General features: G+C 43.3%; 1 long non-coding RNA gene across 1 annotated transcript; it reads right to left on the bottom strand.

Annotated features, from left to right (window-relative positions):
* Positions 1-319: 319 nt before the first annotated feature.
* Positions 320-24480, bottom strand: LOC142036243 (uncharacterized). The gene is made up of 5 exons (XR_012652125.1): positions 24299-24480; positions 23388-23672; positions 17131-17232; positions 16506-16741; positions 320-966 (listed from the first exon to the last, which is right to left on the bottom strand). It is a non-coding gene; the product is annotated as an uncharacterized LOC142036243 (long non-coding RNA).
* Between the last annotated feature and the right edge of the window lie 351 nt (positions 24481-24831).

The following is a 24831-nucleotide window of genomic DNA, read 5'->3' as shown; positions in this document are numbered from 1 at the left end:
TCGGGTTTGCTTGCATAAACTCGGCACTTCTTTGGATTTTTTTTTTTTTTTTTTTTTTAAATTATTATTATTAGCAAGTGGGAGAAGAGAGGCTTTTGATACAGGCGGGCTGGAGCCTGGATCCGGCCGGAGCGCAGGGTGGGGTTTGGAAGGCTATTGGGCCATCCGCTTAGCAACAGCATGGAAAGGGCCAACCCCAGCATTTTTACAGTTGGGCCACCTTCCAAGGATGGGTGCCAAATGCTCCGCTCCTCTGCCAAGAAAACAAACAAGGGCACTTTTAAAAACTCCAGAGTTAAAGAGGTTTTTTTTTTTCCTTCTTTTTTCTTCTCTCCTCCACAAACGCTCCTCGCTGGCAGTTAATGATCTCTTTCCCTTTATTGCAGAAGTTCAAGCTTCAGGGAATTGTCACTTCTGCAGGTTTCAGGAGTCGCTTCCACTTTCCCCGTCTGTGGCAGTCTCCCATCTCTGCAGGCTGGAGCAGGCGCTGGAGTTCAGTCAGCCGATTTCTCTTCAGATGCTGCAGGTTCCCTCTTTTCTTCCTTAACGGTAGAAATCTCTGCCATCCGCATTAGCATTGAAATCTGCTTGCTATTGCCATGCATTTATATAACTTACATAATTTACTACCTATGTCACTCTCTCATCTTTTACCTCTTCATTCATTTCAAGCCTGCTAAAGAAGTGGAATAAGAAGCACAGAAACTTAAAGAGGCAAAAAGTGGCTCATAGCTAGAAACCTTTTTTTCTGCAGAGAAAGAAGAAAGAATTTTGCAATTCTCGCTTCCTTTTATTAAGGACATATTTTTACATTATATTTTTAATGCAGTCTTTCTTATATATTAGTCTTTGTGATTGCTGAAGTTGGGGTAGAGCCAAACGTTTGCTAAGAAGAAATATGGACTATGGTTTTTACCAGCTGAGAAACGTGTAGGTCCATATTGTGACGCCAAACCTCTTCTTTTCCTGTGAAGGAGAAAAGCAGAGAAGTCAGAGCCCATTTTCAAGAAGCACCAAGTGTCTTCAGGTCCCTGTGGCTTAGCGCCTGCCCAGAGAGAGCTCTCGCCTTGGACCTTGGCTCCTATGCACTGGAGGAAAAAAATGAAATTGAGATTTCCGTTGCTGCTGTTGTTGTTGTTGCTGTAAGATGCTTTGGTACGAGGTGAAGCCAAACAGTATTTCTTAGGAAATATTAAACACTACACAGGGACAGGCCTAAAGAGGCCAACACTGCAGCCCTTTTCTCATGCCAGTCATTCCATTAATTTCAGAGACACTGCTCACATGAGTGAGGCTAGCAGGGTCAGGCCTTTATTTGCACACAGTAGCACCTCCGAAGGTTAAAGGATGTCATTTGCAGTCATGATCCTGTTTCACTTCCTACCTCTACCTCTGATTTACTGGGAAACCTCGAGTAAATCACTTAACCTCTCTCAGACCAAGTTTAGCCAAGTGCAAGAACATTCTGAGCCTCCAAGAATATTTGTGAAGTGTTTTGAGGTCCTTGGAGGAAAGATGTACTTGCAAATTAACCGTGTGGCTGCTTTTATGGAAATAAATCTAAGTTTCTGCATTTAAGCACATGTCCCTGCTGTATCCCAATCTCACGTCTGCATAAGAGTGGTTATGCACCAGAATCTACTTGGACTTCATAGGAAAACATGCAGGAAAATGGCTTCAAAGGGCACCTTACTCAATCGCAGCCAGGTCCCTTGATCCAGAGAGCTGGGCTTTGGGCATGCTATATGGTGCACTTCATTCTCAAAACAGTTTTATCTGATATATTGAGGGATATGTTTCTGCAGCTGCATGCTTCAGCTGAAACTGTAGTTCGCTGATGTGGCAGCCATAGTCCATGCACTATTTGCTTTCTCAAACTACCCAAACATCCGTTGTTACAAAAACTGGGCTGGAGAAGATTTTTTTGAATAGCAAAGAGCCAAGATGATGGGAACCCGTGTGGTTGTGGCTGTGTTCCCTGTCCTAGGCAGAACTAGGAAATATAGGAACAACAACAGGAACCATACAAAAAAAGAGTTTGGGTAAAGGTTCACTGTGGGGAGAAAAGGGAAGGGGCTTCCTTTTTATCTGTACTGGTTCTGCTTATCTTTTACTAGAGGTTGTTTTTAGTGATGAGGAAGCAGAATAAGAAATCCATTTGTTTTTCTCATGACACGGCAAAATCCACAACCTAATAACTCAGAATAACATCCCTTCTGCCCTAAAGAAATAATCTGACAAAATTAAACCAAGACTTTATCCAGAGATTGCCCAATTCAATAGTAAATTTCCACTGAAACTGAAAAGGCTTCGGATAAAGCCTTCATGTGGGAATCCAGCAAATTGAAGCAACACCATAAATGCTTGATATTAATTCAGGACTAGGGTCTTAATTATTTTTCATTCATTACTTAGGCGAGCAAAGTGCTACATATTTTGATGGGAATTTACGGGACTACAAAACAGGACAAAATATTGTGGCACAGAAGGACAGCTGGATCAACCTGTAGGCCTTGAGCCAAGAGTCAGCCGATAGGCATTGAAGCACCATTTATCACCATGCTTTCCCCCAGAACGGCTTCCCCTCCTGTGCTGCTGGCTCCAGCGTGTTCAAAATAACACCACCACCCTCTACAGCACGTTTTACAACCACCTGAAATTGTATTTTATTTAAGGGGTACATACATTGTGTTGGTAATTCCTATATACCCATAATTGGTTTTATAACACCTGGTTACAGTAGGCAGTATAATTTGCCAAGAACTTGATATGAATGCATTTCATAACATGCTTTATATAATCCATTATTAGAGAACATTGCTGCATCTGTAATTATGTTTGCAAATGCATTTTATTGAGTTCTACATAAAAGTATGCAGTACTGAAACCAGCTCTTAGGCTGCAGAAGTATATATATACTTTGCTTCCTTCCACATATTTCTTTTTTTCTGTATAGTCAACACTACAAAGGGGAAAGTGCAAAATTTAGCCCAAATTTCCTATCAGATGCCAGCCCCTGATCCAAGCATCCTTGAACCTGGGGACAGTTCAGACCTTCACCGGAATCCTGTCATTTTTATCTGCTTTAGTTCTACACACCAAAAGTGTTTATGTGAGTTCTGGCTTCAGGCTGATCAAATCTTTCAGTGTCTCCTCTGCTGCTGACACCACTGTGAGAGGCACAAACTACATTTGGTACAGGCGTACCTTTACCTGCAGAACCCACACAGGTAACTGAGCTGGAATCGACTACAGCTGGTGCTGGAAATGTTAAATATAGTCTGATTTCCTAGCCTCTTTTTGGCAAGGTATGAGCCAGAGAGAATCTAGGTTGACTGTCACATTCCAGATGGACTTTGAGTGACCAGCAGCTTTGGGAGGGGAGCTGCCTTCGCTGCTCCTGATGATTCCCATTTGGCTAAGTGTAAGCAGTGGAGCCCAGCCTCTTGCCTACAGATTTCCAAGAAAACCTCTCCTTTGCGTTGCTTATTTGCAGGAGTCAGGCAGTTCAGACAGCAGCAGCATCTTTTCTCATACTGCCTTTCCAACAAATGCCCTTTCAGTCGGGGTTGATTATTTCATCTGAAGCTGAAGTCCAAGACCATCACCAGCCCTTACGTATACCGAGCAAACATACTACCATGCTAGCCTGTTGTGAGACAGGTATCTGTTGTGCACTTGAAAAATACAGAACATGTGAGTTTTGGTGCACTTTTTTCTCGTGCATGGAAATACGGTAGAAATGTGGTAAAAAGCTCCGACAAGGTAAATTAATTATAGTTCAAGCCTTTTTCCATTTATGGTGAGCTTTCTCCTTCTTTCCCAGCCCCCCAAGGAATTGCACTGTAAAACACTCTCTCTAATAGGTTTTATCTCATTCTGCCTTGCCTCCATTTTCTCCAGCTCCTCTAGTGAATATTTGTCTTTCCTACCTGCTGCCCAGTTAAATCAGCCTCGGAGGCAGTGACATATGCCAGATCGCGGGGGCTGTCACTTTAATTCCCCGTGCTCATATTTTTCTCCTCCTAGCAGGGCGCTGGGGGCAGATGTTTGGAGAAGGGACCCCTTTGCTGCCTGGCACACTGAAGTCCTGACGTTAGCTGCTAATTATGGGAGTCGAAATCCTGGCCCCGCTTGCAGTACCCAGAGTTAAACAGCCGGCTTCTCCCGAGCGCAGTTGAGTGCAGGTTCTAGACGTTAGACATGAAACCTTACGCTCCACCACGGAGTGCTTCAGGAGCAATTTCTTCCAGTTTCAACTCAACTGTCCTGTCTAATTCCTGCCTGAAGGCAACGGCCTCCCCAAGGCGTGCGTGCTAATGCTGGTTGGCTCCCATCCTTCAGCCTTCCACAAAAAAGCTATTTTCCCATCTGGGAGAAGGCATAAAGAGACCCAAGAAGCTGTGGCCTCCACCCCTGCATTGCACAGATCATGATAGGCTCCAAAGCACCGATGACTCCTGATCGCTCCACTGCAGCACAGCTTGCCCAGGGAAAATGTTGGTGAGACCTCACGAGGGACGATGGCTGGATGGGTAGCACATCCCTTGTAGCTCCCTGCAACGGGCAGCGGTTGATCTGGGGCCACATCACATTGCAGATAAGCCAACAGGTTCATATTCTGCACCTTCTCTCCTCCTCAGAAGGAAAGGGAGTGGATGTCCCCTGCCCCTTTAACACAGATCTGCTGCTCAAATCCACCTAACTCAGGTTTTGAAGAGCCTATGAGATTTTTACCCTACGGGATATATCTCAAAGCCTTCTGAAATCAATGGAAATATCTCCACTGACTTCACATGGCTTCCACGGGAAAGTTGACTTTAAAAATCCCACTGGGCCAAAACTGCAGTCCCCACCTGGCTTCTTAGAGGTGTCAGTAATTTTTCTGCCGATCTGACTATGAGAACCTATTCTTCTGCCGGCAGCTTTTCTCAGGAGTAGAGCGAAACCCTAAAGCTTCTGATGGTTTGCTAAAAATCCCCAGCTACACAAACCTTCTCTCATCTCTGGCACCATATGGAGCACCCTAATCTAAGTCTTCCTCAGGGCAGTGGAAATTTAAGGCCTAACCAGATGAAAGCTTGATAGAACAAAATAACCATGTTTTCTTAGTGGGCTACATTTTGGCGTTTAAACAGAAGTTTATTGGGAAAATACTGGAAGGGAGAAAACAATCAAATCACTGATGAATGCAGGCACAATGGCAAAAGCAGCCAAACTGTAGCTCCTGCCTGGTGGGATAGAATAAAATGGACCATGGCCTGTCATTACCCTGCTGTCCCCCTCCACCCAGATCAGGAGAGACCCTGACACACTGCTGTCCTAAAAAAAAAAAAAGAAAACAAAAAACCAAAACTTTGGTGTTCCTTTCCAGAAAGATACAGTTTCCAACACCACACCTTTCTTTTCCAGCTAGAACTTAACACCATCTCTAAACAGACAATGATATAACACACATTTCCAAGAGCGAGTGTCCAGGGAGTGATAAATTGAAGGTTTGGGGTTTAGTTACATTAATAATGCATACAGAAATGCTATTTGAAAATAAGAAAATGATACAATTTATGCTGTGCAGTTTGGGGGGCAGGAGTGGAAAGAATTACATTCCCTTTGTAGCACCAGGTCAAGGTGACTCCCCGCGTAAGCTGGCACAACCCCACCGGCAACCTCCTACGCACCTACCTAGCGTTGCTCCAGCTCCTCTCCCCAGCTTAGTCATTTCTCCAAGCATATTGTAGGGGGAGAGCTGGGAGAGATAAGGCACAGGATTGCCTATCCCCTCCCTAGGATGGCCTGGCCTGGGGCATGACACGGGGGCTCTTTCCACTCCTTTCGTCCCGTCTCTTGATCAGAGCAAAGGATTTCGGTGGGGAAACTGTGCCTAAGGATGTAGTTGTAAATCATGGAAGCAACGGCTGGAGCAGCGCCTTTCATTTGTTATTACTCAAAAGAAAGCAAGCAAACTGTTTCTACTGAACTTCAACGAGCAGACAAACTTGACACAAAAGCAGCGTGCGAACATTCGCACTGCAGCATGAGTTTGCTCCAGCTGTACCGGTACAAGATGGCAGACCACGGGCGTTTGAATCCTGCACGGTTAGGGAATGCATGCCTGACTCTGCTCGCTGGCTCTGCCTTATTTTATGAGGGCTTGATTCACCCGGCGAACGAAGAGCCCTAGCACGAAGGCAGCCGGGAAATGAACCCAGAGAACGCTGCACCCTTTGCAAGAAGGACTGCTCACACGTACAATTGCTTTTACTGGGGGCTGTCGTGACAGAAAACTGCGCTGATGCACTTGGGGATACTTTCTATGAGACCGGAATGGAGCATTGCTTAACAAAGCAAGGCTACAGGCTTCCCAGCATACCACTGCGCTGGCAATTAAATAAGCCTCTGAGCCACATGTGACTGTGCCTTAAGAAATTAGTGTGATTCAGAATGATTTGGGTAGAGGAAAATATTCCCTGCTTGGGCTCCTCAGTGCATGGAGGGTGGGAGAGGAGAGTTTCCCAGTCCTTGTGCAAAGGTGAACTCTGCCCAGAAAGAAGAAATTCAAGCCCACTGCAGCCACCTAAGGGCATTCCACCAACCAAAATGGAAAATTAATTAAGAGAGTGAATCATTTTCTGAGACTTATTCAGTTTTGTTCAGCTTTAGCGTTCGTCTTTTCTGTCAGTAGAGAAGCTCTTGATCCAACACGGTGTTTATAGCCACGTTTCCATAGAGCCCTGGCGTGCAGAGCCAGCTTGTGCGAATGACCTGCAAGACCTGTTTATAGACCTCCATTACAGAGCCTCTCATTTTCTTGGATGATTATCGTAGGTGTCAAATAAAGCCAGATTACCTGTTTTATGTCTCAGAATGATAAGCAAGCCAAAGCAAGTCATTTGGCTCATGTAGTTATACAGGTATACCTAGATATATGCATACATACATTATTTCAAACACTCAAGGCAATCTTACAGCCTTTCTTGTTGAGATTTCGAAATCTTTTCATTTTACCAAAATGTCCCTCTCGGTAAGGCGATGCTGGAATTTCGGCTTCGCTGGCTGAGCTGCAGAGCTACTTTGCAAGAGTTACCAGCGGATGGCCTGGGCACAGCGGAGTGGTGTCACGGGGGCAAGGAGCCCTTCTCCCAGAAGACTGGTGGAGTCCTCGCCGATGGAACTCCCAGCCGCGACACGGCTTGGCTCAATGGCGGTGCCTGCGATGGCAACAGGAGGTGAAGCATGTGCTGACAGAGCTCATTGCTGGGAAGCTTATGAACGATTCCTGGCACTACAGTTGGCAGTGGCCAGCGTTACCAGTCCTACCATTGCATAACATCTGCGCTTTGCCACAATCGCCAAAAGAATCAAGAAAGAAGAGCATGCTAACGCTTGTTGGAGAATAAACTCGGCAGTCACTCTAATATCACACACTTTTCCAGCTCGCGGCTCCACCTCCTTCTCCTTCCCTGCCTGGGACGAGTGGGCTCCTGCACCGGTCCCCGGAGGCCCCACCTTCCCGGGCGTGGTGGGACCCAGCCCTGCTCCCCTGGGCAGAGATGTGCTCAGGCTTTGGGATGCGCTGACTCAGTGATGCACGGCTGATTGCGAGCGGCAGTTTCAGTCAGCCAGCCAGCTCCGGCTAGTGTATAATATGCATTTACCAACAAACAGACACAACCACAAGCTTCTTTTATAAATGGATTCCAGAGCTGGACGGCAGAGAGCTGGCTCGGGCTGAAGACTCACACAGGGCAAATGAGGGTACGTGGGAGGCCTGCGCAACGATGGCCTTTGCGCTCCCACAGCTTGGGTCAGCTAAATTCTCAGCGAAGCCCCATTCCTCAGCATAATCGAGAGATGCTCGGAGGCTGCTCTAATTAAAAACGATTGCCGTGGCCCTGGGGAGGCTGTTCCATGACATGGACTTTGGTCGGACCTAGGGAAGCTCTAGGAAAAACCCCTTTCTCTTCCACCTATTCTAATATATTCATTTACGCCCTCAAAGGATCCGCTCCTCAAAGGTACACCCTAGAAGCCAACAGGTTCAAGTCCCTGCAGGACGAGCCCTGGACCAAAGTAGCCCTTGCGAGAGTCTCAAGTCCTCACTCGAGAGCAGCTCACTCTCCTTCCCAAAAAACGACGTTCCAGCTGACATGCTGCTCCTCTCAAACGATGAGGCAATGTCCCCTGAGAAGAGAGGGTGTCTCTCACATAGACAAGCTATTCCCAGACCGCTGGGCCTGATCCAAAATCAATTGAAGTACATGGCGAGTCTTTCCACTGATTCCAAAGAGGTTTGAATTAGGCCCAAACGTCAAAGCCAACACCATAAACTCTGCCTGGGAGCCAATACGCAGCCAAGTACCAATTCCTCAGCATCGGTGTCATGTGCTTACAGCGAGATACCCTGCTTATTCAGCAGGATGCTTGCCTTCTGCACCGGCTCCTCATTTCCCAGGGGATTTAGCTCCCTTTACTGCATTGCAGTTCTCAAGTCTTCAGGTGATAAAAACATGCATAACAGCACCAAGGTCCACAGCCACAAGGAAAGGTCACAGCACTCGCCGCCAAGCAGAGGTGCGGGGGGAGAGGACAAAAATCAACAAACTTCCTGTACATAAGGAACGGGGTCTCCCAGCTCTCGGCCAATTATGTTAAATAGTGGAAAATCTTTATTCCCCCACAACCAAATGGAGCAAAATGATGACACAATGGCCTCAGTGCTTTAATCAGCAGGACAAGTCAAGCCTTTTATTCCTTTGTATATTCCAGTCAATGGAAAGTTATTGCTTAATTAACCCCCTTGAATGAATACCTGATAATTAATAAACCCATATACTGTACCCCAAGGCTCTGAGTTTAAGAAATCTCTTCTGTTCAAGTATGAAAAAAGAAAACATGCTGAACTAATGGGAAATAATTCTGGTAGAAGGCAAACCAATTAGGATTAGTGAATTCCATTTCATTTAAAGTTCCAAGATAGAGAAGTAATTTATCTAGTAAATTAATAGTGTTAGTGACTTTCCTAATATATTAGCAAGTCTTTCGTATCATATTAGTGAAAACCAAGCTGGCTAATACAATAAAAGACTTATTATAAAGGTATGAAGGTTACTAATGTGATAAGATTTTTGCATCCAATTAGTATTAAAAGAACGCTGCTCTAAAATGGACTTTTATATTTATTTATATGATTACCCAGGCTACTGTAGAGACCACAACTTTTATCTAAGCAAATTACTAATTCTCCTCCCAAATTTGGAGCTACTGTATGTTACGTTCCTCATTCAAAACTGCATGTGTGTCTGTATCTGCAGATCTGCATGGACAACTGACCCAGATTATTTGGTCTGGCTGCATTGTGTTTAGCACAACACTACAGTGGTTTTGCATTCTCCTAACCTTGGATCAGCTAGAGACTGGTCTAATCAGATACAGCAGCCTAAAGGCAAAACAATTACACTGAAATTATCATATGGAATCAAGCCAATGCTCCATCTTGTCTGGTATCCTGTCTTCATCAGTTACTAGATCCTCCCACCCTTCTCTGGAGCAAGGTGAAAAATACCTGCTGCACCGAGCTGATGGAATAACTTACTTGTACAGGCATTTCTTCAGAGCCTAACCAGGTACTGGCTTCCTGAATGAAACAGCAAGGTTTATGTCCTTTTTAAAATCCTGAATTACAAACCTTATTATTATAATACAAACCCGTGTAACTATCCCTACCTAAGGCTATGCTACTATGCCAGTGAGTTCCAGAGATGACTTTTCAATGGCATGAAAAAGTATCTGCTTTGGTTAATTTTAAAATGTGCTGCCTTTTCCACTGTATTATCAGATATTGTATGAACACAGCTTTTTTTTCCATGAAAGATCTCAGCTACCTCCTAATGCCTTTGCTGTGGGTACAGTAGCAAAAGAGCAGATTTGCCTTCAGTGCCCACTGCAAAATAGGTTGCACATGGCGGCACACAAAACCAGAAAAGACAAGAACCAAAAAGAGGTTTTGCTACATTTATTTGACCCATTGTTGTACAAATGGGTAACATTTTTGGATCTGCATATAGTTAACCTTATTTATTCTTATCGACAGTTCTGGAGTATCTGCCTATAAATATGGCTTTGCAGTGTGTTTATGCACAGTCTTGGGAAAGAAAGTTTTGAGATCATCACAAAATCCCTTCTTATGGGGTTGGCTGTAGAATTGTACAGAATCAGAAATGTACACATGGGTACGTAGAAATCAATTGTATTAGAGAATATAATTGGTGCTATTTTTCATCTTTAAAGTTCCTGCAAGAGTAGTTTCCTTAGGTATATCAAATTAGTAAAGTAGAAACAGATGCAGTCCATTGTCCATCATTCAGGTCGAGGTATGGGTGATAAAGACTGATCACAGTCAGGGGATGTTAATGTGAGAAGATATATTCCTGCACATTCCTCCGAAATCGGAGCTGTGACTGATCTGATTCATCTCGTATCCTTAAATCACTGGAAATTGTCATAGTCTGGATTGCAGACTTATGTCCTACTATTTCACCCCCGTGAAAAGCACAGCATCTTACACATCAGCCTGGAATTTTGCCTAACTTTGCAATACTTACACCTCCGTACCTCCAAGCCAGAGATAATACAGAGCAATCTCAGGTGTGTGCAGGAAAAAGGTGAGCTATATGTCAGGGTTTATACTGATACATGAGTATAAGGAGTTGAAAAGATTAGGATAAATTCCACCTGAGAAGATATCATGCACTTATTTTCTTCAGCCTCCTCGCATAAATTCAGACGAAGGGAATTCCTGGTGAAGTGCAAGGTCAGTCTTTTAAGAACACTGAAAACTGCACGTTTTGCTGCAAGAGTCAGCCTGAGACATCACTGAGACAATTGCTACAGTTAAATTTAATACAGAACCTCTACCTCCCTGAGTGTAGGAAGAATAATTATGCAAGCATAGCAACAGGTATATTTAACTTCATAACTAATGTATTGCCCTTGTGGGGGTGAGAAAGGATCCCACATCATTAAACCATTCTCTAAGCATATAGCTAGCCAAATTTGTGTGCCTCTTTTTGAAATGTCATATCACAGTCACATCTAGATGGAGACCATAGCAAAAAAAAAAAAAAAAGAGTTATTTAAATTATTTCAAGGGTGGAGGCAAAAAGGAGGAAACAGGGACAGTGGAGGAGAGTGAAGAAGTCAGAGAGAAAAACAGGAACGGAGAAGTAAACAGAAGCAGAGAGACAAGCACAAACAAGCACGTTAGGTCCCTTTTAGACGTACGTAGAGACCTTAAGAGGGAGAAGGCATGAGGTAGGGATGGAGGCTCGGGCCAAGGTAACTGAGAGCTGGTGCGCCAGGGTTTGAGCCAAGCCACGGAGCAGACAGCAAAGGAGCAGCGGAGCTGCTGGAAGAGCAACTGCAGAAGGAGGAAGATTACTGGAGAGCAAGGAGTTATGGATGCTGGAGGAAGAAAAACAATGGCTGTCAAACCAGCACATAAAACAAGACAGCTGAAGAGAGAAGTCGTGGGAACAACCTATACCAGGGTGGCTGTGGGGGCTGGGGAAAGAGAGAACAGTCATAGGAAATCAGATGATGATTTGATAAGGGAAATTCAGATTCAGAGGTCAAAGGGGAAAAAGTTGTTGGTGAAAAATAGGTCAAGGGAGCAGCCTGCCTTCGTTATTTTGCTTTTCAAACCTTTAACAGTTGCTAATGACAGACAGTGCACAAAATGACATTTGTATTACCCTCCAACACTGATGTAAAAATAGGCATAATCCTGTTTTTGTGATGATTAATGCAGTGTGAAAAAGATAATTAAACGAGGCCTGGTGTACTTTTGCTTTCTATGCCTCACTGCTACCTTCTGTGGCTCCTGCTCAATCTCCTTGAAAATCTATTAGGCTCTGCTACCACCATTTTATCACTTTTCCTGCGTTAAGTTAGACATGCCCTCCCCGAGCTTTAGACAGGGAGCAATTCCTCAGAGGAGGCAGAGCCGAGCGAGAGCCGCGGTGTGCCAGCATGCTGTCTGCCACCTCCTACTCATGTGATTACCTGACCCTTACATAAATTCTAGCACATAAAGTTTTTACTGGTAATGCTTACTCTTAATTAGCTAGTTCATGTAGTAGTAGCAACTTTTACCCCTTCGCCCGGTTAGAAAAACCTCTGGCAGCCGAGTTCACCATTGAAAGTGATGCACTTTACCAGCTCGCAGTCCGAAATCTCATTTCTGAGAAGCATGGGAGGGGAACACGGGACAGAGGTGTTCTGAAAACATTAAAAATACCCTGTAGAAAATATCTGCATATTTGTAGAAAATAATTTTTTTTAAAGTTCTGCTTTGGAATTTTATCTCTATATTTTTTTATTACCCCAAAAAAATTAAAAATTGAAAAAGGCACCAAATGTCTGAAAAAAGTCTTTCATAATTATTTTCTTTGCTGATGGCCTAGACATTTGCTGGATTTGATCCGAAACAAACTGCAGACAAATGCCAGCCTACTCCTGACATTGTCAGAAATGGATTTTCTTCCTTTGTGCTGCCCCATACATAATCAAATGCAGATTCAAAATACATAATGGTCTGCTAGTTTAGAATTATTGCTTGATCCTATGGCTGTGGAAAAGCAGTGGAGTCAGCCAGTGTTTCTTCGGGGTGCATCAGCGGCAGAGGCAGGACTAGAACTGAAGACACTGCAATACCTCCCTCTTCTCCTTCCAGCTCCCAAAGCAATAAAACGTCTCTATGCTAAATTAGACTATTGATCAGTGGCTACCATTCCTAATGGACATCCTGTCTGTCATGTCTGGGATTAGGATGTTCTTTCTACTGCTGGATAATCTTAGTACTGTACAATTGCTCTTTCTCTGCTAATGACTGACTATAAGAAGAAATATTTCCTGGTTGCGTTTGGTTTTTGTAAAATCTCATCATGCAGGCTCACGTAAGAGGTGCTAGCAACACCGATTTGTGATCTAATGCTATCTGATCACATTCAATCTAACTACCAGGTATGTGTTTTATTTTCTATGAAGGGATGTTACATCATTAAACCACCATCTGCAACGTGTTATAAGATACTTTGATAATTCAAGCTATCAAATCATAATATTCATTAGAAAGAAAAAAAAAAAAAGAAAAAAAAAAAAAAGCCAAACCTTTCTTCCTGTTCTGGTGATGGTCAAATGATAAGCATGAGCTGAAAGTCACATCCGCCGAACTTCTGAAAAAGTACCACAGCCTGAACATCTGCATCAAATACAGCCTATGTGGGTAAGCCTTCAGCTGGGGTAGCCCCAACACAACCAAACTCAAGCTCTCTGTGACTACATGAGAAATAGGGCAAGAGACTCCCTTCCCTGTGACCCAACACCCACACATGCTCTCACACGACCAGATGAACATATGCCACGTGCTCAGCAAATCCTGAGTTTTAGCCCAAAGTGGGCGTGCAGCGAGTGATGATGTGACAAGAGAGTTCACAGAGCAATTTCCCCAGCTCTTGGCCACGTCTGAGGGCTGCCGGGCAAGGAAGATTACGGCAATGGCAAAAGATAGCCTCAATACTTCTCTACCCCTTCCCGACAACATCATTTTAGGGCAGTTCTCACAGATTCTTTATCTTTTGGACAGGGAAGAAGATTGCGTATTGATGAATGTTTTGGTACTTCAGCTCTAATCCTGAACTGAATATATCATTATGGCCAGACTGAGGGCAATTTTAATCCAGTTCATTGAAATCTCCAAAATTTGCACACAACTTTTGTGTGGGCACGCACCTATTCTCTTTTCACCCATCTTTTTCCTAGTCTGAAAACACCCGTTAGCAAGTCAGGCTCCCAGGCTCCATCCCAGTAGCTAACTTGCGTGTCACAGGTTAGCAAAGGGAAAAAAGAACCATGTCTCTGGGAAATGTACCCTAAACTGTAGCGTGCTAAATGTCAAGCAGTGGTGGTGAATTAGCAGCCCTGGCACAAAGCTGGAATAGTGGACATATTTGAGAGAGCTGCGAGTGCTCTCTCTGCCTTCTCTAAGTCCACAACCAGCATCCAAATGGATGTCAAGAGAGGGTCGTTTTTTCTTTAAGTGTAAGCTGTTTTCTATCATATTGTGGCCTGCAACTCAGCATACAAGATGTACTATGGCATTATGAGATAGTGACAGCTGCTGAAGAAATGCTGTGTTCTAAACATGCAATGATGCAGTGAACTGGCAAATCCATATGGCTGGAAAAATGATGAGGAGGAAGAAGAAAAAATTGTTTCGGAGTTTTTGAACAAAATAGATACTCAGTAGTTTGCTTCAGCTTACATGCCCTAATCACAGCTTTTTTCTTTAATGGAAAAAAGGCTTATATACACATATATACAAAAATAAATATATATATTTAAAAAAAATATATATATATAGTATTATCCTAGGGATGATTTACATGTGGCTGGAGAAGCAGAGGTGATATTTTCATATACTACCATATTTCTGCTTCTTATTTCTTTGAGCTCTTTGGCTGAACAACCAGCGTCCTGAATTGTCACAGCACTAACTAACTCCTTCATGCAGCCCCCTAAAACCTATGTGCAGCTCCCCCCTCCCTTTGTCTGTGCAGATGGGTAAGCTCTGCACATATACAGCAGGGAAAGGTCAATCACTCACTTTTGCAGTGTCATCAGTCAGGGGGGATTCTCTGTATGTCAGAATAAATGAGCGTGGACAGGACGGACGGAGGACGTCACTGAGGGAGACCCCAAACCACATGGAAATGTTTATACAGCTTATATATGTCCTCATAATTGATGGATCTCAGCAAGCATACCCATCCATTGCTTTTAAAAATGCTGATAAATCCAAGTCCACGACACATGTTTCTTAGGAAAGCAAGTACTATGGCTTTTTAAAAAACTGAAGGAGGAAATGGAAGCTTGCAGTCATATCAATCCCCATTTTCAAACCTGGTTGCCACAGTTTGCTTTCCATTTCTGAACATAAGTTCCTAACGAAGGTGGCACAGCTTCACGCGCATCGTGTGTTAATGGTGGCAATCCAGCCCTTTCTCAGTCCAGCCATTTGTGCTTGGGGCCCAAGTACAAGATTAAAAATCCCCATTTTGTCACACAGGTTTGAACTTGCAGCCCAAAAGCAGATGGAAACAGAAGCTGAAGCTCGTGAGTCTGCTCTTCTGTGTGGCACTTTTCCATCCACCTTTAATCAATGACGTCTGAGAAATGAGGGCTCAATGAGTATGCAGTCCAGCACTGGCAACATTTCCCAATGCTCCATAATCATCCTCAGATTTTTATGGAGAGTTTTCTCCCCAGTGATTTTTTTTCCTTGTCATTTAGTGCCACTATTTCAGATTTCCTCTTGCTGAACTGCTGGAGTGTCATCAGTGCATCTATATAGAGTATGAGAATATATTTGGAAAGCTTATTTCCAAGGGCCATTGGAGATGACTAACATTTTTACACTGCACAAAAGAAGAGAAAATAAATTTAGGAGTAGCAAATAGAGCCACTGTGTTATTTCCTTCCCTGTAAATAAATAACTGTAACACTTATATTCCAATCGTGGAGCTGGGTATCCAGCATCTTTGTGGGGAAGGCACATTTCAAACAGCCATAAACGTTCACCCAAGACATTGACAATGAAGGCTTAAGACAGCACAAATTATAGGGAACATGAAAGAGGCCCTGCTTCCCTTGAAGACACCACCTGTTTAAGCACCTGGGAAAAATTATTCATAGCACTTTACCACTACACAGACAATAAAGATCCTATGGAAATGTCTTTGTTTAAAATCAACATTTATGGCCCAGATTTCATAGAAGGCTATGTAAATGTTAACTGATGCAACAAATGCAAAATGACATCTTTAAAAACATGGTCCCTGCGCATCAGGCTCCAGCACAAGTCAAACCATTTCAGCTTTAGAATCTCATACGTTAGGAGCTGAGACCTGAAACCAGAATTTTCTTCCTTCTCATCTTCAGTCTGGGTTGCTTCACCTCAGTACATATTTATATAATGAATTTTCCCCTGCACAGAACTGTCCTCCTCAGCTGAATAACTATTAACTGGGAAACAGGAGCAGAACCCATTGGCATTCATCCTAACACTGCTACTCGGTTCTGTGTCCTCGCCCAAGCCACGAGAGATCTGATCCTATAAGAGCAACCAAAACCTCTGTAGTTGGCCTTTTGCTATGCAGATGGATAATCTCTACATGCACCAGGGAAAGGGGGACAGGAGACAGACATCAATTGCATGAGAACCCAGGCAATGTGCGTCCTTATGGCCGTACCTAGGAAACACGTTCAAGCCTTCATCGCTGTGCGTTGTGCCTGATTTACCTATCTGCAGAATGGGAGCCACAGTATTTCACATCATGCTTGATCACGGTTATAATTTAAAACCCTTATGGTGCTTCCACAGAAGTTTAAAATATTATGTTTAACAAGTAGTGCATAATTTAATTTTGAACTATAAATTTTACAGTTACCTTACACTGCTTTGACTTGTTTCTGAATCCAGTTTGAAGATCTCCTGAAACCAATTAATGGGCGTTCTCCAGCAATCTCCTATTGACTCTTTTGTTGCTGGCACCTTCTGTGAATACACATTTCATCAAGGTGAGGAAAGCTTTCAGGTGTATTTGGTCTAAGTCACCACACGGCAGATGTAGCGCATTGTCCAGATGTGTTTGGAAGGTGTCCCGCTGCAGAGGACTGCACACACCTGAGGAGTAAAGGACCCAGGCAGTACTGAGCGGCGGCAGGAGGAATGGAGTCAAGGCACTTCTAACCCTTCCCTGAATCATTTTAGCATCCAACTAGAATTTATCCCTTATACACAGGGAACAGCACCGTGGGGTCAAATGCGGGTAAAGATTTCTTGTCTGCTTGACCGCCGTCATCATGGTACCTTAGACCCGGCCATACAGCATGTGATGGTACTACAGTAGAGTTCACACTTTCCGTAACACTTCTTTTTAGTCACGCAGGAAGCCTGGTAACTCTTCTCTGCTTTCTAAGCTGAGGAAAATACCAGGAACTGTCCTCTCCCCAGCCCCCACTTTCTTTAGAGAAACCCCAACAGTCTTCACAGAAATAGGAAATGACTGTTACCTCCAGGCTTGTGGGTTTTTAGGTTCTAGCCTTCTTTCTTTCCTGTTTAAAAAGTTGACTCTTCCTTCCATTTCTCTCTGTTTGCCTCTCCGTCTTCCAACTCTATTTGCATTCAAATAGAATATATTTGAATATATATTAGAATATACATATTAGAATATATATATTAGAATTATATATATATATATTAAAATATTTGAATCTCCTCTTTTTTTTTTTTTTGGTCCCACTTCTAACCCAAGAGTGCTTCAGTCACCACAAAAGAGATACCAACAGCTAAGACCTCAAAAGAGCCAAAGCAAGGAGTACAGTCAAGTTTCGGTACTTTTATTACCAAAGAAATTTGCTATCGTACCCCTCACAAACATTGCTTCTCCAGAAGATGAAAAGCTGATCAAGGGACAAGGAAAATCTTTCTCTTGGCTAGAGCAAGACTCTGGCCTTTGAGAACAGGTTGAGTGGGTTTGTAGCGGGGCTGAGGAGTTTGTCCCTGGTTTGCTGGAGGATGCAGGGAGGTCACAGGCTCGCGGAGCTCTTGCTACAAAAGCTGCTCCCTTGCCATGTTATAAAGGAGGACTACGTGGCTTCACCAGAGCAGTATTCACAGGGTTAGGCTGCTCATACAAGGAGAAAGTTCCCCTTCACAGTGCCTGCTGTCATTATTTTACACTATGGGAAAGGGACCAAAAAGAGTAATCAAGGCATAAGAAGTTGCAGCATTTTGATTTTTTTTTTCATTACTTTTTTCACTGAGTAAAAACAAGTGCTTAAAATACTATCTAAGAAATCACGCAACCGTTTAATATTACTTGCAGTGGAAGATTTTCATAGTATTTGGTTGAGGATACAATCTGCCCCAGCAACTGTTGTGGCTGGTTATTTTTCCAAGTGAATGAAAACACAGAAACAAGCAGAAGTTATTGCAACCACTGCTGCCTCATTTACCTCTGCTGTCAGGTTGCTACTGGTACAAGTGCTCAGTTTTATACAGGAAATACAATTGCAGGTGCAAAACTTCAAGCTCATGTTTACACCCACCAGCGGGAGGCTCACCTTCTTAAACGCATCTGTCTATGTGCAAAGCGCTGTGGAAATTGCCATAATAATGATACCTTCTCCAGCGCATACATAAATATTACGATGTCCCTTCTGCAGAGAGGAAAGTGCAGGAGTAAAAGTACATAACTTCACGTCACAGCAACGGAACAAAAAAGCCAGGGTTTCCAGGAGTTCCTGCTCCTTAAGACCAAGTCTGCTTCTCCACTTAAACTTGCTTTTAAAAATAATTAAAAGTATTGAGAAACTTTATAAAAACCCACAAGAAGCTTCAGTGAATCTCCTTCATATTTGTTTGTTCTACAGTTGCCAGAAGGTCTTTCGGTCTCCTTGTCATTTTGCACTATATGACCTAAGTAACACTGATATTTATTGCTCATTTTCATTTAGCTCTTTGAAGACCAATCCACTTAATGATCAGAAACCTCACACAATTTAGCAGATAACATCACTGCAGAGACTTGTTGGGAAGCTTTAATAAGTAAAATGAATACTAAGAGGTGGGCTGGGGTGATTGCTGTGTTTTAATCCTAGATGATAAGAATCAGAGTCATACCTGCCCATTCTTGCTCTGCAATTACAGAGACAGAGCAGTTCAAGTGGACACAAATTTTAGGGGATGTTGTTACAGTGACTACCTCAAGCACTTCTAAGATACACATTATGATAATAACGCCTGCCCTTAGTGTCACTTGCATTTACCCACACACAGTTTCTCATGCAGTAGGTGAATCCTGTTACCTCTGATCTGCAGATGGGAAAACCACAGTGACCCCAGTCCCGGCAAGCCCCAGGCAGCCCCAGCCAGGCAGGGCACACGCTGCCAGCAGCCTGGCACCGGTACCCTCCCTCCATCCTCCCCCAGCACCAGTTTGGGGACTGGAGCGCTTTGGGGCAGGTCATTGCATAGGCCACGGCCGGTAGGCAGCTGGCACGGCAGCTAAGGGAACCTGAACAAGGGTGGCTCTTCTGGATATGAAATACTCACTTAGAGTACGAAAGGGAGCATCACGGAGTATGAAAGGGAATCTAATAGAGTTTCACTGCCCGTACACACAGGCAGTGAAACTCAGTAACTTGTTCAAGGTCGTGCAGGAAATCTGTAGGGGAGCAAAGAGGAGAATCTGGTTCCTCCCAGTCCTTAGTTCGTGCCCCAACAGCTGGACGCGGCTCCGCGATATATGGAAATACACCTTTAGTCCCACTGCAAAATGCTTCAAATTACAAACTTCCTACTGTCCTCCAAGAGCGTTCTATTTGTGGAAACGTTAAAAAAACAGTCTCTATATAATAACCATGGAAAGTTGTTTTCTTGTAAAATTGTAAATAAAGCAGTATTTATATTATTGTTATAATCTCTCTGGTCCTCAGTGACAGGGTGACCTCCGTTGGTGTACGGAAATGGAGCAATTAATGAGTAATGGACCGTTTCCTGATATGCATATGCTGCAGCCCATCTTTTGTTCCCAGATCTTCAGGGACTATCTCTTATCACAGGTCTTTTCCCCTATGGAGAAACACTCGGAGGTTGCTTTAGGTAACACAGCAATGGGTAATTTTCAAAGCCAGCTTAAATTAAAGAGTCTTTTCAGCAGTTTTCAGTATGCCATTAGTGGATGACTGCATAGGTAAATGAATTGACTCACCCTCAAAAAGTTTTAGGGTTAGAAATTCTTGGGTTTCAGACCTCTCGTCACGAAATGAAGCAACAGGCACCACCACCTCATTGTCATGAGCGCCTTCAAGTCTCATTTGAAACCACTGAGTTCTGTTCCATAACCTGCGGTCTTTGCAGGAAACATCACTTTGAGGGCTGAATTGTGATTCGTTACCTATCAGAAAAGGCCAAATCCTAGGGGTTTTTGTTCGGTTTTGGGGATGTTCACCTTTACATACAAAGAGATGGCATTGGAACAACAGGTCTCTGTGCATAAGGCAAGGTTTTGTGGATGTGCAGTTCTTCAGTGAGCATAAAACAAAGTAAAACCAGATTGAAAACTTTCATTACCCAGCAATGCAAGTCACAACAGTGGGGTTAAATCTGTTTCTGTTTAGACAATATCTGGAACAGTGTTTTATTATACAGCCTGTAAAGCACTGCCTGTGCATGGGTGGAAAGTACATTGTCTCCTTAAATAAAGAACTGGGGCAGGATTGTTTGGCACTTTCTTTTTTCTTCTTCTTTTTTCTTTGACCATAAATACAAAGTAACCATTTCTCCATAACATTGAACTCTTTGTGGCCTTCCTAGAAACAATTAAAGTATCCAAAAATAAACATCTACTTAGAATAAATATTAACTCAGAGACCTTTAAAATATGAAGAAAATGGTCTCTGCAATATCATCTCTTCCCTGATAATGCAAAAGCCACCCCACGGGGTTTAAAACTGAGGGATTTCAAGGCTTCAGGGTGTCTCATGATGCTCGCTCTGAGCAGGCTGAATGCCAGGCTTTGTGAACGGCTCTGTCTTAAAAGACAGAGTCCTAATCGCTTTCAAGTTTTCTAATTCTTCACATTCCTTCCTAGCAAAATAACTGCCTGCCTTATAATGGCAGAAACATTTGGAGACTAAAAGAAACAAACAAAAAATAATCAATTTTCAAGGTCCACTTGCAGACGGAGGAACTGTTTATGAAACATTTACTGTTCAGTTGCAGGAGAAAATCTCATCTTAATGGCAAAAGGGGAAGCACGGAAATACTGGAGAGAGTTTTGCGGGGGTGGGTGTGGGCATAGAAACTCTCCTACTCTACAATTCAGATGACTGACTTTTCCAGCAAGTAGATCCCACCCGTGCCTCACCCAAGGACACGGGAATTTTCAGCTCTGTGGAGCGAGGAGTGGGTGCTACCACCTCTCACACAAAGCCGAACGTGTTTGCTGCCCTCAAAGGGGTCAGTTGAGCTTGTAAAAACATCCCCGGCTTCAAACTGGCCAAACCCCGACCGCATGAACAGAGCTCACCCCGCTGTCCAAGTGCTTCTCCCGGGACAGTTTTGGTTTCCGAACCAAAAATCTCCTGCTGGGTTGTGACTCACCATATTTTACAGATTTCCCACTGAGAGAGGACAAGAAACTGAAATTTCAAGCCAATCTTTCTACACGAGGCCCGTTCTCAGCTTTCCCCCGCATTTTGCACAAAACTTGGCATGGCTCTTGCAGCAGTGGCTTGTTCACATGGCCCCGCACCACTCCCGGCTCCGCTTGCCCTGTACTCCTCATCGCACAAGACTGTCGCAATGTGGAAACGCTTCTGATTAAAACCTCATGGATTCATCAGACTCCACTGCCCATACTTCTGATCACAGCCAGTCATTTGTCTAAAATGATCTATCTCCTGCCCATGAGGTTAGAGGTTGGGTGTTTTGTTAGCCTTATCGCCTCTCGGATCTGGTTTTGATCTTTATCTTCTATGGTAATACTCTAAGAATTAAAAAAAAAAAAACAACAAAACAACAGCTTTTATTGCCTTAATTTAAAAGTAAGACTTGCTTTTCAATTCCAGTTAAATAATTCATTTAAATCTTGCCAGAGATGTTGAAAAACTAATGTGTACAGATGAGAAGCAACCTTTCTAAAAATATGAATGGAAAACATCCAGTCTTTCCTGTTATGTTTATAGTTTTTCCCTTACAGCATAATATTAAAATTACCAGCTCTTATGTGGTATAATTTGGTTACATCCCCTAAAGACACATGAAAGTAGTCCCAAAGGAACTATTTACTTCAGTGAGAATAGAAGGTGCTGAGTACATCACTCGGGAACATTTTTTTTTTGGTCATTAGCGTGTGGGAATATTGGTTTATTGCCTAAATCTCCCCAGACCTCCCTTCCATACACATCAAGATGGAGCCAGGTGGGGGTGGCCCAGCTCACGTGCCACTCTTACATGGAGGTTTCATGTCTCTAGGTCTTCGGGTCCATCACCTTTGCACACATGGAGGAAACAAGTCGTGAGAGCAAAAATATAGTTGTCTCCAGACTAGCGATGCGGTGAGAGGACTTACACAAATGTAGTACATCCATGAGTGAGCAAAGGTTTGGCAAGAGCCGGGCTGCCCTGCTGCTCTACGCTTGGGTTACCCCACTTGGCTGTGGGCAACAGTTTCTGATGTGCAACAAGAGGAAGAATCCAGAATAAACACATTAAGCATCTTAAATTTGCAAGGCCCTGATACAGTACAACAGATAAGTTCGGTGCTTAATTTTAAACATACAAATAATACCACCGATTTCACTTTAACAAAATTATGTTGCATGCTTAACATTAAGCTTATGCTTAAGCGCCTGACTGATTAATTCTCTCCCTGTGTACTTTAACTCAAGTTTGTTTGGAGTCACTTGATGCCATCTTACACAGCTGCACAAGAGCACATCTTCTCTAAAACAATACACTGGAACCAGTGTCCACACACTGGGAAGCTAGCAGGTAAGTGTCTGAGGAATTGTTTCCCCATTAAATATGACCCCCAATTTCTATCACTACATTTATGGACAGTTTATCACCCAAGAAGCTGAACCTGCAGTTCTCAAGATATCACAGTTTCTGGATGTAACCTCACTGCTCACAGGGTATGGGCCGCATTTCCAGCCCTTAACGGAGAGGCATATACAGCAAGCGTATTTCTGAAAATTTGTGTACACTCCTGCTACAGTTGTTAAACCAAATAGTCAGAGCTAAAAGAGTTATTTTGTCTAGCTGGGTATTACATGTTACACTTTCATGGTCTTCACATTTTAACGGTAAGTTTTGTCAGCTTCATAAATTGGTCCATCATGGGTAGGCAGAAGCCTTGTAGAAAGCAGAAGCTCTTTTGTATTGTCTTCAGGCTTTTGCTGCTACATCTGCATAGATTTGAAATGGGACATGGTACGGCAGAAGTGTGAGCAGATTGTTCTTTATAGATTCTCTCCAACGAGGAGTCAAGGAATTAATTCTCAGTGCAATCACGTGGGTTTTGGTGGGTTGCGCTGCTTTGATGGGGACAAGTTATTCCTAGTGATTCTTTCATTATTTAACATACATCACTTTCCTAGTAATTTTGCTTTAAGGTCACTTCACATTTGTGACTGCACGAGGAACTGGTTTCTAAGTAGTGCCACACTTTTCAAACCACCACCATTACAGAATTTGCACAAGTACCACCAATAACTAGTTTTTGACTTGCACGACCCATGCGAGGGAGTAAGAATCTTACCTACAGCCCGATACGAGCCTGATGAACAAACGTCCCATGTCCAGGGATAAGTCCCATCTCTGTCACCCAGCTTGCTGCTACAGATGAACTGATACAGATGAGCTGCAGATCCTTTCCTCTTGCTGAAGAGAAGAAATTGCGACCCGTGTGGCGATTCTCCTCTTGCCGCGTGGAACCCCTTACCCAGAGCTCGGTAGAAAGGCTCAACCTAATCCTCATAGCTGTTTTTGAAGAGTCACTTATAAAATCCAACAATTAGCTGAAGCAGCTAATTGCTGATATTCCCTTAAATAAAAAGAAAACAAAATGCTTTAATGATCTGTGTTGCGCACTGCTATAAATGTGTATTCAAATAAAGCATATATCTTATTGAACACATCCAATACCGGGCCTTCCAGTTTCAGTATAAATAATTAGACCTGTCTCTCTTTAGGCAAATTATCAGTAGGGAAAGCTTTAAAAATATTTTCTTGTGAAATACAGTGCTATTTCTTTAAATAAAGGGCTCTGGCAGTTCTGTGAGGCAGTTAGCTTAGCACCATTAATACAGAATACAGTCTATCAGCATTTAGTGAACTCTCCATGACCCTGGTGGAAAGTAACTCCTTTAGCTTATACTTATGAAAAATATTATTAAAAAATGCTGTTGAAATGTAAGCATCATTTATAGTCAGTGTTAAACCGGAGTGATATTGCCAGCTCCATCAAGCATTTCAGCAAAGATGGGGACCACTCATCTTCTTTTCTCGGGGATGTAGGGGAACTCTGGGAGCTGGAAATGGGAGCTTCCCAAAACATCTCAGTTGTCTCCTGCTACGTGCATTCATGGGTTTCTCTTTTATTTGCTATGTATTTCACCTTTCAGCAGAAATCTCTCAAAATTGGCCTCTATGGTAAGTTTTTAAATTCACCTGCTTTGCAACAGAGCAACAAATGTGCGCTGTGCGCATGAGGACGTCCTAATGTGCCAAGACATGGACTTTGAAGGTCACGGCTCCTCCCTTGGAGAAGGGCATCTTGGTCAGGAAGGATCTGGGAGAGGAAGCCCAGGGCTGTGTCTGCTCTTCCTGCCTCGCAGAGGAGGAAATTTCAATACTTCTCTGCCAACAAAAGACAGTAAATGACTTCTTTTGGTCATTCGGACACACAGATCTTTGGCTTGCTGAACTAGTATCGGCAGTACTATCCACAGGATTACACTTGTGTGTAACGGCTGTCCACCAAGTAGTACACGAGGTCACGCAAGAATATAAGCCCTTCATAGAAGCAATTTGAGGTGACTTTTTGGCACGAAGTGTAGTTATCTAGGTCCAGATCCATAGCACTACAAGTGCCCAACTCAGATGCCTGTGTTAGGGTATTTGTTATCTTGGGCTCCTTTTTGAGCCAAAGGATGGACAGGCACCCGTAGAGGACAAATGCACTTCCCTGGGGTATCTCTGGG

Source organism: Buteo buteo, chromosome 11 (assembly GCF_964188355.1).
Source record: "Buteo buteo chromosome 11, bButBut1.hap1.1, whole genome shotgun sequence".
NCBI lineage: Eukaryota > Metazoa > Chordata > Aves > Accipitriformes > Accipitridae > Buteo > Buteo buteo.
The sequence above is the reverse complement of the archived record's forward strand: the minus strand, read 5'-3'. Positions and strand labels throughout refer to the sequence as shown.